The sequence below is a fragment of the Panthera leo genome, chromosome D3 (assembly GCF_018350215.1).
Source record: "Panthera leo isolate Ple1 chromosome D3, P.leo_Ple1_pat1.1, whole genome shotgun sequence".
Classification (NCBI taxonomy): domain Eukaryota; kingdom Metazoa; phylum Chordata; class Mammalia; order Carnivora; family Felidae; genus Panthera; species Panthera leo.
In genome coordinates, this window is record NC_056690.1 from 3,926,145 (window position 1) to 3,937,671 (window position 11,527).

General features: G+C 52.0%; 1 long non-coding RNA gene across 1 annotated transcript; it reads right to left on the reverse strand.

Moving 5' to 3' along the window:
- Positions 1-3,176: 3,176 nt before the first annotated feature.
- Positions 3,177-7,002, reverse strand: LOC122204150. Its single transcript, XR_006195509.1, has 3 exons — positions 6,892-7,002; positions 6,720-6,799; positions 3,177-3,321 (listed from the first exon to the last, which is right to left on the reverse strand). It is a non-coding gene; the product is annotated as an uncharacterized LOC122204150 (long non-coding RNA).
- Between the last annotated feature and the right edge of the window lie 4,525 nt (positions 7,003-11,527).

Here is an 11,527-nt window from a genome sequence, read left to right on the forward strand (position 1 = left end):
GACACACACACACACACAGAATCTCAAGCAGGCTCCAGGCTCCGAGCTATCAGCACAGAGCCTGACGTGGGGCTCAAACTCACGAATTGTGAGATCGTGACCTGAGCCACAGTCGGACACTTCACCAACCAAGCGACCTAGGCGCCCCGGCCAGTATCTATTTTGCCATTAACGCCACCCAATGAACATCCCCCTCACTGTGGTTTCCATCCTTAGAATTTGACTTGAGCCTTTTTATGTCTCCCAAGCCGTTAGTGACGTGGGTTTAAATCATACACTAACGAAGCTAGAAAACAGTATGATGTGATCTGTAAACGGTTTCTAAAACATTGTGCGTATGTAGTGAAAGGTCAAATGACCGAAGAGAAGGCAGAGCTCCAGGAAGGGGTGTCGGTTAGCTATCGCTGAATAACACATCACCCCAAGCAGGTGGCATAAGTGAATCGTAAGCATCTCTTGTGATGCTGGCTGGTCTGTGAATCTGTGGGTCAGCTCTACAGATGCACAGATGCTTCGACCCAGGAACGTCATCGCTAGGTACACCCAAGTGCACACAGGAAACGAGTACAGCAATGTTCACTTAAGGGAACTATCTGGAGGGATCGAGTTCCCATGCAAGGAATCCGTTAGCTGACTTCCATTTCCTCGGCATTAGCTGTTGGAACACTTATTTTTTTATCGCTAATTTTTCGTTATGTTTTTGCTTATTTTTCTGCATAATCGTGTGGTTTTCATCTTCATTTACTCACATTTCCTCACCATGAGTGTTCATTAAAATATTTTAAATGAAGACTTCTTCTGCCTTTCTAACCCTGTGCATTGGGTCTTTGCATTTAACAGCTTTTCAAATTCTTATCACAGCATTTCAGGCAGTTTGCGTGTTACATTCTATTACGACGATTCTACCCAAGGTTGTCACAATTCAGAGATTACAGCTTCTGCAGGATGGTTTTTTCTTTTTTTTAGGAATATATTCATATATTCACTTTGTCAGCCATCAAACACATCCCATGAGCCTGCATTTAACATCTCATTTGATAGCATAATTCGACAAAGGGGCTAAAAGAAGCAATTTTTATTAATATTATGGAATGGGTTTTACAGGGGTGTTAGACAGGCACACACTGTCATCCCAAAGCAAACATTTCTGCATTTCTAGCACTGCCAGCAAGGCAAAAAGAGGAAAAGGGGAGAAAGAGGCAGGACATGTGAGAACTTCTCCTAATGATGTAACTCTGGTTGTATAATGCCTTTTTTTCTCACGCAATCTTTCCAGTCTTTTCTAAAAAGAATCCAAAATTATCCTCCCAAATGTGACAAACACCATCTGTGTTGTTCTTGGGGTTTGAAAACATCACTACTTGATCGAATAGTTGAAGAAAATATATGCCCTATGCAAAATCCACAGACGTTATCATTATGTGCCCAGACAGTATTTCCTGAGGGCGTAGAGACAGAAAATCTCATGGGTACTCCTGAGGCACAGTACCTGGAACAGAAAGACTATGGTGACAGCCTGGCCTCTCTCGTTTCTGGCCTCCCACAGCTTGCACCCCCCGGAATGCCTCCCGTCCTCTAAGCCTGTGTCGTTCAGGCGGGCCGGCCACAGTGATGGGTTCCGCTGGGTCCGTGATGCAAGACAAGCCAAACAGAGCCAGCGGACCAGACAGGGAAGAACGGTGTCCTCCCCGAAGTGACCACAATGGCGGGACGGACATTGGGAGCTGCTGGTGGCCAACTCGCCACCAGGAGGGAAGATCCTGCTGGAGACGATGCCAACCCAGAGGAGAGACAGGAGACAGGCTGCTAAGGACGCTGCTTGGACACCTGCACCCTGACGTCCCTGGTCCCCGCCCCCCTGCACGTCTCCATCCACAGGAGGAGCCCGAGTCCCCTTTCTGCTTGAGTTGCATCGGCACAGCACCGAACGGCAGCCAGTGGACAAAGCCACCTGACCGACGCCACGGCAACCCAGAGGGAGTCTTCCAGTGGGGACACGAACGCACAGGGTCCCAGTGCAAAACACAGAACCAAACAGATACAGCCTCCGGAGAGAGAGGAAGACCACTGGCTACCTCTCCAGCCGTCGCTATCTCATACCTCATCCTTGGCAACAAGGCCTGCTCCCAACGCTCCCAACTGTGAATCCTAAAAACGTCAAATATGCACCTGACCAAACCCTCTGAAGCCAGGACCCACTGGGGATCAGCTGGGATCTGAGGGGAAGACCAATGGAGGGTTTGTGGAAAGGTGGTGCTCCCTGGCAGAGACAGACAAGACAAGAAACATCTCCCTTCCCGCCTTTGGGTGAGCTGGGTGAGTTTGTGATCTCTGGATCTTGTGATCCAGAGGAAACAAAGTTGTCTTGTGATCATGAGGAAACAAAGTTGGGGAATGACAGCCAGTGGCCTGGGTATCGTGGAGTGCAAAAACAGAAACATTCTGGATGACACCGCTGCCCCACTGGATTCACAAACCAACGGACCACCCACCTCCGGAAGTTTTGTTACGAAAGGGAATTAAGTCCTACCACGTCAGCCACTTTCGGGTGGCTTTCTCCTGACTGCAGCTGACGTCATCGTAAATAAGACACAAGTCTCGTGCCTTCTCCCTGGTTTTGCAACTGAGGCTTAGGGGATGTTCATTAGGAGTGGGCAGGTTTCCAAAAGCCCCTGGGTATATAACAAGGTTGCATAAGGAAATCCTTCCTCAGTGATCGTGATGGAGCGTCGGGACTGAGAATGAGAATATTGAGTTTGGAATGATCTAGTTCTTAACCAGTGGCTATCTACTTAGAAAGTTTTGACCACTGGACCTCAGTCACCTCTTCCTCACTGGAAGAGATCTTCTAAGGCAGACAGAACACAGCCCCAGACCGCAGGTGTTGGGGTCGGCAAGAACAGAGCCCTCACTGCACAACCCCACGGGTGGTGTTCTGGCCAATTCCTCCCGTACTTACACACTCACGGACTCTCTCATTAAACAAGTACTCATCAGCACTTACTGTGTGCCTAGCACCGTAGAACCCAAATCCTTTAAGGGTTGAAAAAGAAGAAAAAGCACGTTCAGGCTCCGTCATAACCACACAGCAGGAAAGCAGCTGTAGAAGATACTAGATGCAAGTGTGTGGCTGTGTTTCAATAAAACTTCATTTACAAAAGAGAGGATGGGCCGGGTTGGGCCCACAGCTGTGGTTTTCCCACCCCCGATCTAAGAAAAGGACCCCTGATCTAAGTTTCCATGCATCTTACATGAAGGGTCCCAGGTACATATGGCCGTGGTACGTGAAGTCTCTGTCCATCGAATGGTGACCTCTTGGTTCTCCACCATGAAAGCAGAAAGGAGGAAAAAGACAAAAGATGAAATTATTGGGGCGCCTGGGTGGCTCAGTCGGTTAAGCGTCCGACTTCGGCTCAGGTCGTGATCTCACGGTCCGTGAGTTCGAGCCCCGCGTCGGGCTCTGTGCTGACAGCTCAGAGCCTGGAGCCTATTTCGGATTCTGTGTCTCCCTCTCTCTGACCCTCCCCCATTCATGCTCTGTCTCTCTCTGTCTCAAAAATAAACGTTAAAAAAAATTTAAAAAAAAAGATGAAATTATTAACGGAACCCTTGGAAACTGAGGCAGGTCACCAAACAGTTTACCAACGAGCGATATACATTCTGAACTTCATTCTCTTTGAAATGTCCCATTCCTTCTGGGAAGTGCCAACAAATCACAAGGTCCATATATAATTATCTCTGTGGAAAGTTGGAAGCCACATGTGTGTTTACAGTGTTATTTGTTCGATGAGAATTCGTGGTGCATTTGGGTGGATTGTTATTTCCTCCTCTGTCGCTCAGACTTCAGTTTCGCTGAGCCACCATGCCTCAGGTCGCACAGGGGACCTTTTCCGTTCTCAGGTCTTCTCCATGGTTGGATAAGTCAGGCTGAGGAATCTGAATCTCTGCCCCAAGTGGGCCTCTCAGCCTTGGGGCTGCGGATGCAAAAAGCCTTACTCCAAAAAAATCTTTGGGCAAGATTGGCCACCTGCCCCAAAGGAATTCACTCCCAGACCCTCTTGGGGACCTTCCAAAAATGAAACCAAAAAGCAAAAAAAAAATCAAAGTGCAGTCCATTAAGTGTCCGACTCTTGACCTCTGGTCATGATCTCAAAGTTCGTGGGTTCGAGCCCTGCATCAGGCTCTGTGCTGTTGGGACTGGGGATTCTCTCTCCTTCTCTCTCTGCCCCTCCCCTGCCTGTGCTCTCCTGTGCTGCCTTCTTGGAGTGAGGAGACGAAGCCCAGTTTAAAGGCTTCCCCAGAAATCCTGCTCTTAGCACAGAGACGGGCCCCTGAATGTTGGCAGCAGCTTTGTTGACGATAGTCAAAGCCTGGAAACAATCCCAGTGTCAACCAACACGTGAGGAAATAGACAAGTGGACGTATATCCCATCCCGGCAATAAAATACCGCTCAGCAATAAAAAAAAAAAAAAGGACTAAACCACAGAGTCATGTACTCATGCACGAATCTCATGAGCATTTGCAAGAAACCAGACCCATCACGGTGCATGAAAACACGGATAGGATATTCTAGAAAGGACAAATCCAGTTTGTAATGAAAAACAAAACAAAACAACAACTAGGGTGGGTGATGAATGTTCTAGATCTTTTTTTTTTTTTTTTTGGAATGTGCTAGATCTTAAAAGTTTATGTATGTACTTTGAGAGACAGAGAGGGAGGGAGAGAGAGAGAATCCCAAGCAGGCACTGCACTGTCAGTGCAGGGCTCAAACTCACCAACAGCGAGACCATGACCTGAGCTATAATCAGGAGTCAGAGACTTAACCAACAGAGCCACCCAGGCGTCCCTCTATATCTTGACTGTTACATAAGTATGTATATTTATTTAAATGATTCAAACTACGCATTGAGCATGGGTGTGCTTTGCCACACATAAATTATTTCTCCAAAAAGCTAATTAAAAAAAAATCCATACGTTCCACAAACCAAAGTACACGGAGCTTAAATCCAGCCCAAGTGTCACCTACACTAGTCGCCATCAGCGAATCCAACTGTTGTCTTCTGCTGGATAGCCAGAGCCCTCAACCCCACTGCCCTACTTCTCACGTTGGAAGCTTCCTGCCTAATCTCTATAAGCAGCCAGAGCGAGCCTTTAAAAAAAAAAAAAAAAGAAATAACTCATGTTATCCCTTGGCTTAAAACCCTCCAAACACTTCCTCTAGAGGGTTTGAGGGTTTTTTTCGTGGTTTATGACACAAGTTCAGCGGTGAATCACAGAGGACAACCCCCCCCCCCCCCCCCCCCCGCACACACACACACACACACACACAGTACAGGGCCTTAAACCAAAAACAAATGTATTTCTCGGTCAAGGCAGTGACACATAGAGGCGGCCAGCCCAGGGCTGGCATGGGAGACCCGGACAGCCCTCTTGGTGCTCTACTGCGTGAAGCTTCCATTCTTGAGGTCACCTCGTGGTCCAAGATAGATGTTGGGGCTCCAGCCATTACATCCATGCTCTGGCCACCAGAAAACAGGAAGGCACACCTCCTTCCATTAAAAACACATCAAGAAACTTTCAGGCACCACAAACGCTGACACATAGGTCGCTCATAGGGTCACATCTATCTTATGCAAATAAGTGAGAAAATACGGTAATCACTGTGCTGAGCTATCAGGGTTTCTACAGTGAGGGAGGGAAAGGAGAATGGATTTCAGCAACCCCCCCCCGCCCCCCCCGAGGCCTCAGGTGTCCATCAGGGTCCGTGGGGCTCCCGTGCCCACCTTCCCCGACTCTTGTCGGCCTTCCTCTCCAGCCACCTGCCCCTCTTGGTGCACCTCCAGGCAGCAAATTGACTGCATTTTACCAGCCCTGCCCTGGCTGAACAGCTCGTCCGAGGACCCATGCTTTCCTCCTCTCGTCCCTGCTCCTGCTCCAAAGCCAGCCTTCCCCAGGACCTCAGGACCCACCACCCAAAAGAGCTCAAGCTCCTTCACTGTTCCCCGACCCACCAGCCTTCCGCATTGACCCAGGGGATCTATTTTGCCTAGTCAAGTTCACAGAGAAGAAAAACCCCTTCACCCAGGGGGAAAAGGGGGGGGGGCTATTTCAAACAGCAGAGAGGATGTTTGTGAAAAACGGGGCGTCGCTGGGCTGTCTGAGAACCTGCAGCTTCAGAGAAGGGCGGTTTCCAGGGAATTTCCGGCTATGCGCAGTGACTTCCGGGAAGCACAACCGACTTCAGTGTCACTTAGCAATGCCCCTTCCGGTGCGTTTAGAGGCCGGCGTTAGGCGGAAAGGCTCACGGGAGGAAACTAGGCGGAAGGGCTCACGGGAGGAAGCGGTTGTTAGGCTGTGCCCTTGCCTTTCGGGAGTCAGCTCATCCTGGGACAGGGAACCGAGGGGCCGCGCGCGAGGAGCAGAGGCTGTGCACCTGCAGAGCGGGGTTAGCCACCTGCCCCACCCCCACCCCCCCGCGCTCAGAGGTGCGGACCTGCAGACCCTTCAGCTCAACGTGGGCACCATTCTCCTCGGCACTTGACCCGACCCCGAGACTCCCCAGGAGCCCGTGTCCTGCAGGGAGGGCTCAGGTGCCCACAGCTCCCAGGACCCAGAGGCAGAACCTCCCCTCCGTCCTCTCGCCGCCCGCCCTGCAGTCGCCGAATCCACCAGACCACCCCGACGCCACGTGCGCAGAATAAAACTAGCAAGATAATACCAGCTGATCTCCTCTGGAACTTTCTAGGCGCTGTGCTACGTGCCGGTTAACTTCCCTCCGCTCCAAGAGTCTGTGCCGTTCTGCTACGGAGAGGGGGCAGTTCAGTTCTGTCCAGGAGAACTCGCACCCACCTCCCCCAGACGCCTGCCCCTCTGAGTCCCTCAGTCTCTACCTGAAACCCCAAATTGCTCTGAAATCAACCTCAGGTGCCCGCGGAGAGATCCCAGATTTCTGGCAAGAGACAAGCACTGTGGGCGTGCCTTCCTTCGCGGGCCACGATCGGCGCTTGGGACCCCTCGGTTGGGGACAAGGGGGCGCAAAACGCTGGGTTTCCTCGTCCTGAATCTCCGGACCTCTTCGCGCAGAGGGGCGGTGGAGCCCCACTAGGGGACGGTTCGCTCCGTCATCTGTCCTCCCTGATGGACGAAGCTGGGGCAGAGCAGGCCCCGTTTTTAAGGGCCGGCACTCCCAGTCGCAGAACCTCAGCCTGACCTGGGGACGGGGCGGGGGGGGGGGGGGGGGGGGCGGGGACAAGCAAAGGAACTTTCTTTCCCCTTGGGCACGCCCCCTTCCCTACTCCGGGGCGGCACCTGGGAATCTCAGGACTAGCCAGGCTAGCGCCCCGCGCCCCACCGCTCCCAGCGGGATCTGCCCGTCCGGGCTGGGGACCCGCTCCCGGGGCGGCCAGCCCTGTCGCCGGGTCGCCTAACTCCAGGTTCGGGCTCCCTACTCTGGAAACGCCTGCAAATCAGGGGCAATCTCCCGAGCGCCTGCGCGACAGCCACCAGCTCCTGCCTTACCTCGACCCAGCGGCGCCCTGGGAGCGCACTTCGCGTCCCCAGTGTCCGCGCCCTGCCCCGGCCGGTCCTCCCCGATCCACCCCGGCTCGCGCTCGGCTGGCCCTACCCCCAACAACTCAGTCACGGAGCCTCGGATCCCGGCGCGCCCGCCCCCGGCTGGGGTCCCGGCGGACCCAGCCCAGCTGAGCCCCGCCCCCAGCCCCGCCCACCCCGTTCCGCCCCTGGCCCCGCCCCCACCCCAGGCCCGCCCAGCCCACCTGACCTCCGCTCCTGGCGCGCTCCCGCTCAGGTTCACCCTAAGCTCCTCTCCGGCCCCACCCCGCCCCACCTAGCGCACCTGCGCTCCTCCCTGGCCCCGCCCCCAGTCCAGGTCCACCCCACCTGCCGCTCCGTGTCCCCCACAGCCTCAAGACAACACCCACCGCTCACCTCCAGCCCCTTTTCTTTCCAGGACTGCCCCCTCTCCGCTGGGCGCCTTTCGGTCCCCAGGGCCGGGTCCCACCGCCCAGGCCCCGATGCGCCCCCAGGTTGGGTGGTGAGCGCCGGGAGCCGGGGGGAGAACGCGCGGGGTGGAGCATCTCGTGGGGTCCCAAGCGGCGGTGCGGGAGGAAGACCGGGAGGGAGAACGCAGGGCCCCCTGAGGGATCCCGTCCTTGGACCGAGAAACTTCCTCGCGGCAACTCCTTTCCTCGTGCTCTGCGTCGCAGCCCTGAGGATTGGACCCAGACGCTCAGCGACAGAGAGGGAGGTGGCCCCTTTCATCATCTGCCTTGCCCTTCCGAGAGGCTGTCCTGTCGCCTGTGCCCACTAAAGTGTCTTCCTGTCCTCCGGAGCACGTGTGTCTTTCCGAGACCTCCACTGACTGGGCACTTTTACCTGTCCTGTCCAGGCAACGTGGTGTCACTGATGTAACGCATCAGTGTGGTCTCCCCGCCCCCCCCCCCCCCCCCCCGGGATGTCCCAGCAGGCCAGATCTCTGTGGGCTGCGCTTCAGCAGTGAGAAGGCGTTAGTCCAGTCCTGGGACAACACTGTAAATTAATATCGTTGTAGGGGACAAGAGCAGGCCGCCCCAAGATGGGCTACTTTGGTGTAAAAGTTATTTTGAGTTCAAAGCAATCCAAACTCAGCAGATTGAGGAAAACGCTCACGTGCACCTCCCGTTTCGCTGCCGGCCTGCCCCCGGAAGAGAGCTGTTACCAAAGACTGCTCTTTACAAGAAACTGATCTGCATAGTAAGGCAAGCTTTGTTTTCCAAATATCTCTTCTGTCTTCCTGCTGAAGGTCTTCCTTCCCTTTGTATCCTCAGACCCTAGGGCTCTCCTTAGCTCTTACAAGCCTCACGTCGGCTCTTTGGAGTTTCCTGTCTGGCTTCCCGTGGATGACACTAAATTTGATTTTCTCCTGTTTATCTGTCTCCTATGCATTTGACTCTTAGCCCATCGAGAAGGACCTTGAAAGGCAGAGGAAATTCTTCCTCCCCAACATTGTCCATCAGCAAGCATGCAATGATGTGTGTATATGTATGTGTACACATGCCTGTCCATGTACATGTATGTGTTCTGAGATGCCGTGCAAACTACTTTTTTAAATAATTTATTGTCACGTTAGCTAACACAGCGTATACAGTGTAGTCTCGGTTTCAGGAATAGATGCCCGTAATTCATCACCGACATACAACACCCAGTGTTCATCCCAACGAGCGCCCTCCTCCGTGCCCATTCCCCGCCCACTTCCCCTCCAGGAACCCTCAGTTTGTTCTCTGTATTTAAGAATCTCTTATGATTTGCCTCCCTCTCTGTTCGAAACAGTCTCCCTTCCCTTCCCTTCCCTTCCCCTGTGATCTTCTGTGAGGTTTCTCAAATCCCACCTAGGAGTGAACACATAGGATATCTGTCTTTTTCTGACTGATTTACTGTGCACACTGTATTTAACATTGTGGGTTACAGTCAAAAACGTGATGCCAAGCACCTGGAGTGTATACGTGGCAGGAGAATCCCTGCGTGCCTGGGTATATGTGTCTTTCACATTCGCTGTTGCCAAACTGCTCCCCAAATTGGAGGCGCCGGTTGGCAAGTTGTGTGTGAGGTTTGAAAGTTTCTTTCCTTTCTGAGAGGAGAGGATTTTCCAGAAGCTTGTCTTTGTGTATCTCATTTTGAGGTGACAGACTTCTGGCTGGGTTTCATAGATCCGCAGTTGGTGTTTCGTTTTGCAGAGAAACACTCTTCTTTATGGCTCACCATTTAATTTCCCTGCTGTCAGGAGGCAGAATTAAGTTATTCCTCTTTTTAAAAGAATGAGATAAGTAGGGAATAATGAATGCAAAATGCTGTAGTTAAACATCAGCAGATACACTGATGGATCGGCTGTCACTGAGATTATGCTATAAACTGGAAGAAAGTAATATTTAATCGTTTGCAAAAAAAAACAAAAACAAAAATAGCGGTGAGGGATTCGGTGTACTTTGACTCTGAGTGACTCGTTACAGCGGACTGTTATTTTCCAGTTAACGGAAAGAAGAAAAAGTACAAAGCGTAGGGAAAAGCCGTTGCTTTCAAGAGCATGTGAGGCCTCCCAAAAGGCTTAAATAATTGCAAAGCTAAACACGGTCACGGGCTGACTTGTGTCCTCTCAAATTCCTGCTGAAGTCCTGACCCCCAGGACCTGACGATGTGTCTGTATTTGGAGACGGGACTTTAAAGAGTAATTAAGGTACGATGAGGTCAGGTGGATGGGCCCTAATCCAACACGGCTGGCGTCTTTAATAAAAGAGGGAAGACATGGGAAGACACGGGCCTCGGAAGAAACCAGTCCCACCGACAGGAAGGTAGAAACCAGCCCCAACGACAGGAATCTTTCCTTGCCTTTTCCAGTTTTTGGTGGCTCCTGCCATTCCCTGGCTGTAGGGTCACTCCAGTCTCTGCCTGCATCCCCATATGGACTCGGCCTCTTCTCTGTGTCTTGTCCTTTTCTTATGAGGACACTTGCTGTGGGGATTGAGGGTCACCCTGGCTAATCCAGGATGAGTGCATCTCAAGATCACTCACTCAGTGACATCTGCAAAGAAGCCTTCCAAACAAACTCACATGTATAGGTTCCAGATAGACGTATCTTTTGGAAAAACCGCCATTCAACCCACCACAGGGCCCACCCAGATAGTCTAGGGTGATCTCTTCCTCTCGAGATCCTTAATCTGATTATATTTGTAGAGATCCCACTTCCAAAGAAGGTCACGTTTACAGGTTATTGGAATTAGGTATGGCCATGACTTTGGGGGTCATTGTCATTCATCCAGTGGGGGCATTGTGGGGTTGGAATCGTTTTATCTGTGCGAAGCGCTTGCAATGGTGTCTGAGAAGGTGGCCAGTAAGTATTGACTAAATGCTTTCATTGACCACATTTGTATCAAAAATGAGGGGAAAGAGAGTTTTGAGATAAATGTGAGAGCACATTTCTTTGTAACAGAGAAGAATATTCCAATATACAGACTGTGCACACAACAGATTTCCAGCTGGGGCCGATCTGGAAGCCTCCCAGACTCTGTCCTATGCGTCCCTCCTTTGCTTAATTTCAATCTGTACCCCCTCCCTTCAATAAGCCACAACCAAGAGGAGAAGAGCATCTTGAATTCTGTGAATGCTTTGCTCAAATTTGACTCAGGGAACCCCCCTGAATGGACAGTTGGTGTCAGAAGTGAGGGTGGCCCTGTGGAGGGGTAGGTACCCCCTACCTTTGGTTACTTTGAGTTTTGCAGTTTGCCTCCCCCTGGCTAAAGGCAACGTGATGAGTGTGGCTTCCCTTCTCCTGGGACACATGCAGATTTTCACTTAAGATTGTGACTCTTGCCGCAGGGGACCCTTCTGGCTGAGAGCTCACGCAGGGAACCGGGGTCTGAGCAGCATTTTGGGGAGCCATGTCTGCCTTGGGTGATGCCCCCCCAGGTGCTTCGATTATTTTTCTTCTTCAAGGGAGAGAAGGGGCTTCTGCTGGTTTCCCTCTTCCCTCTCGGT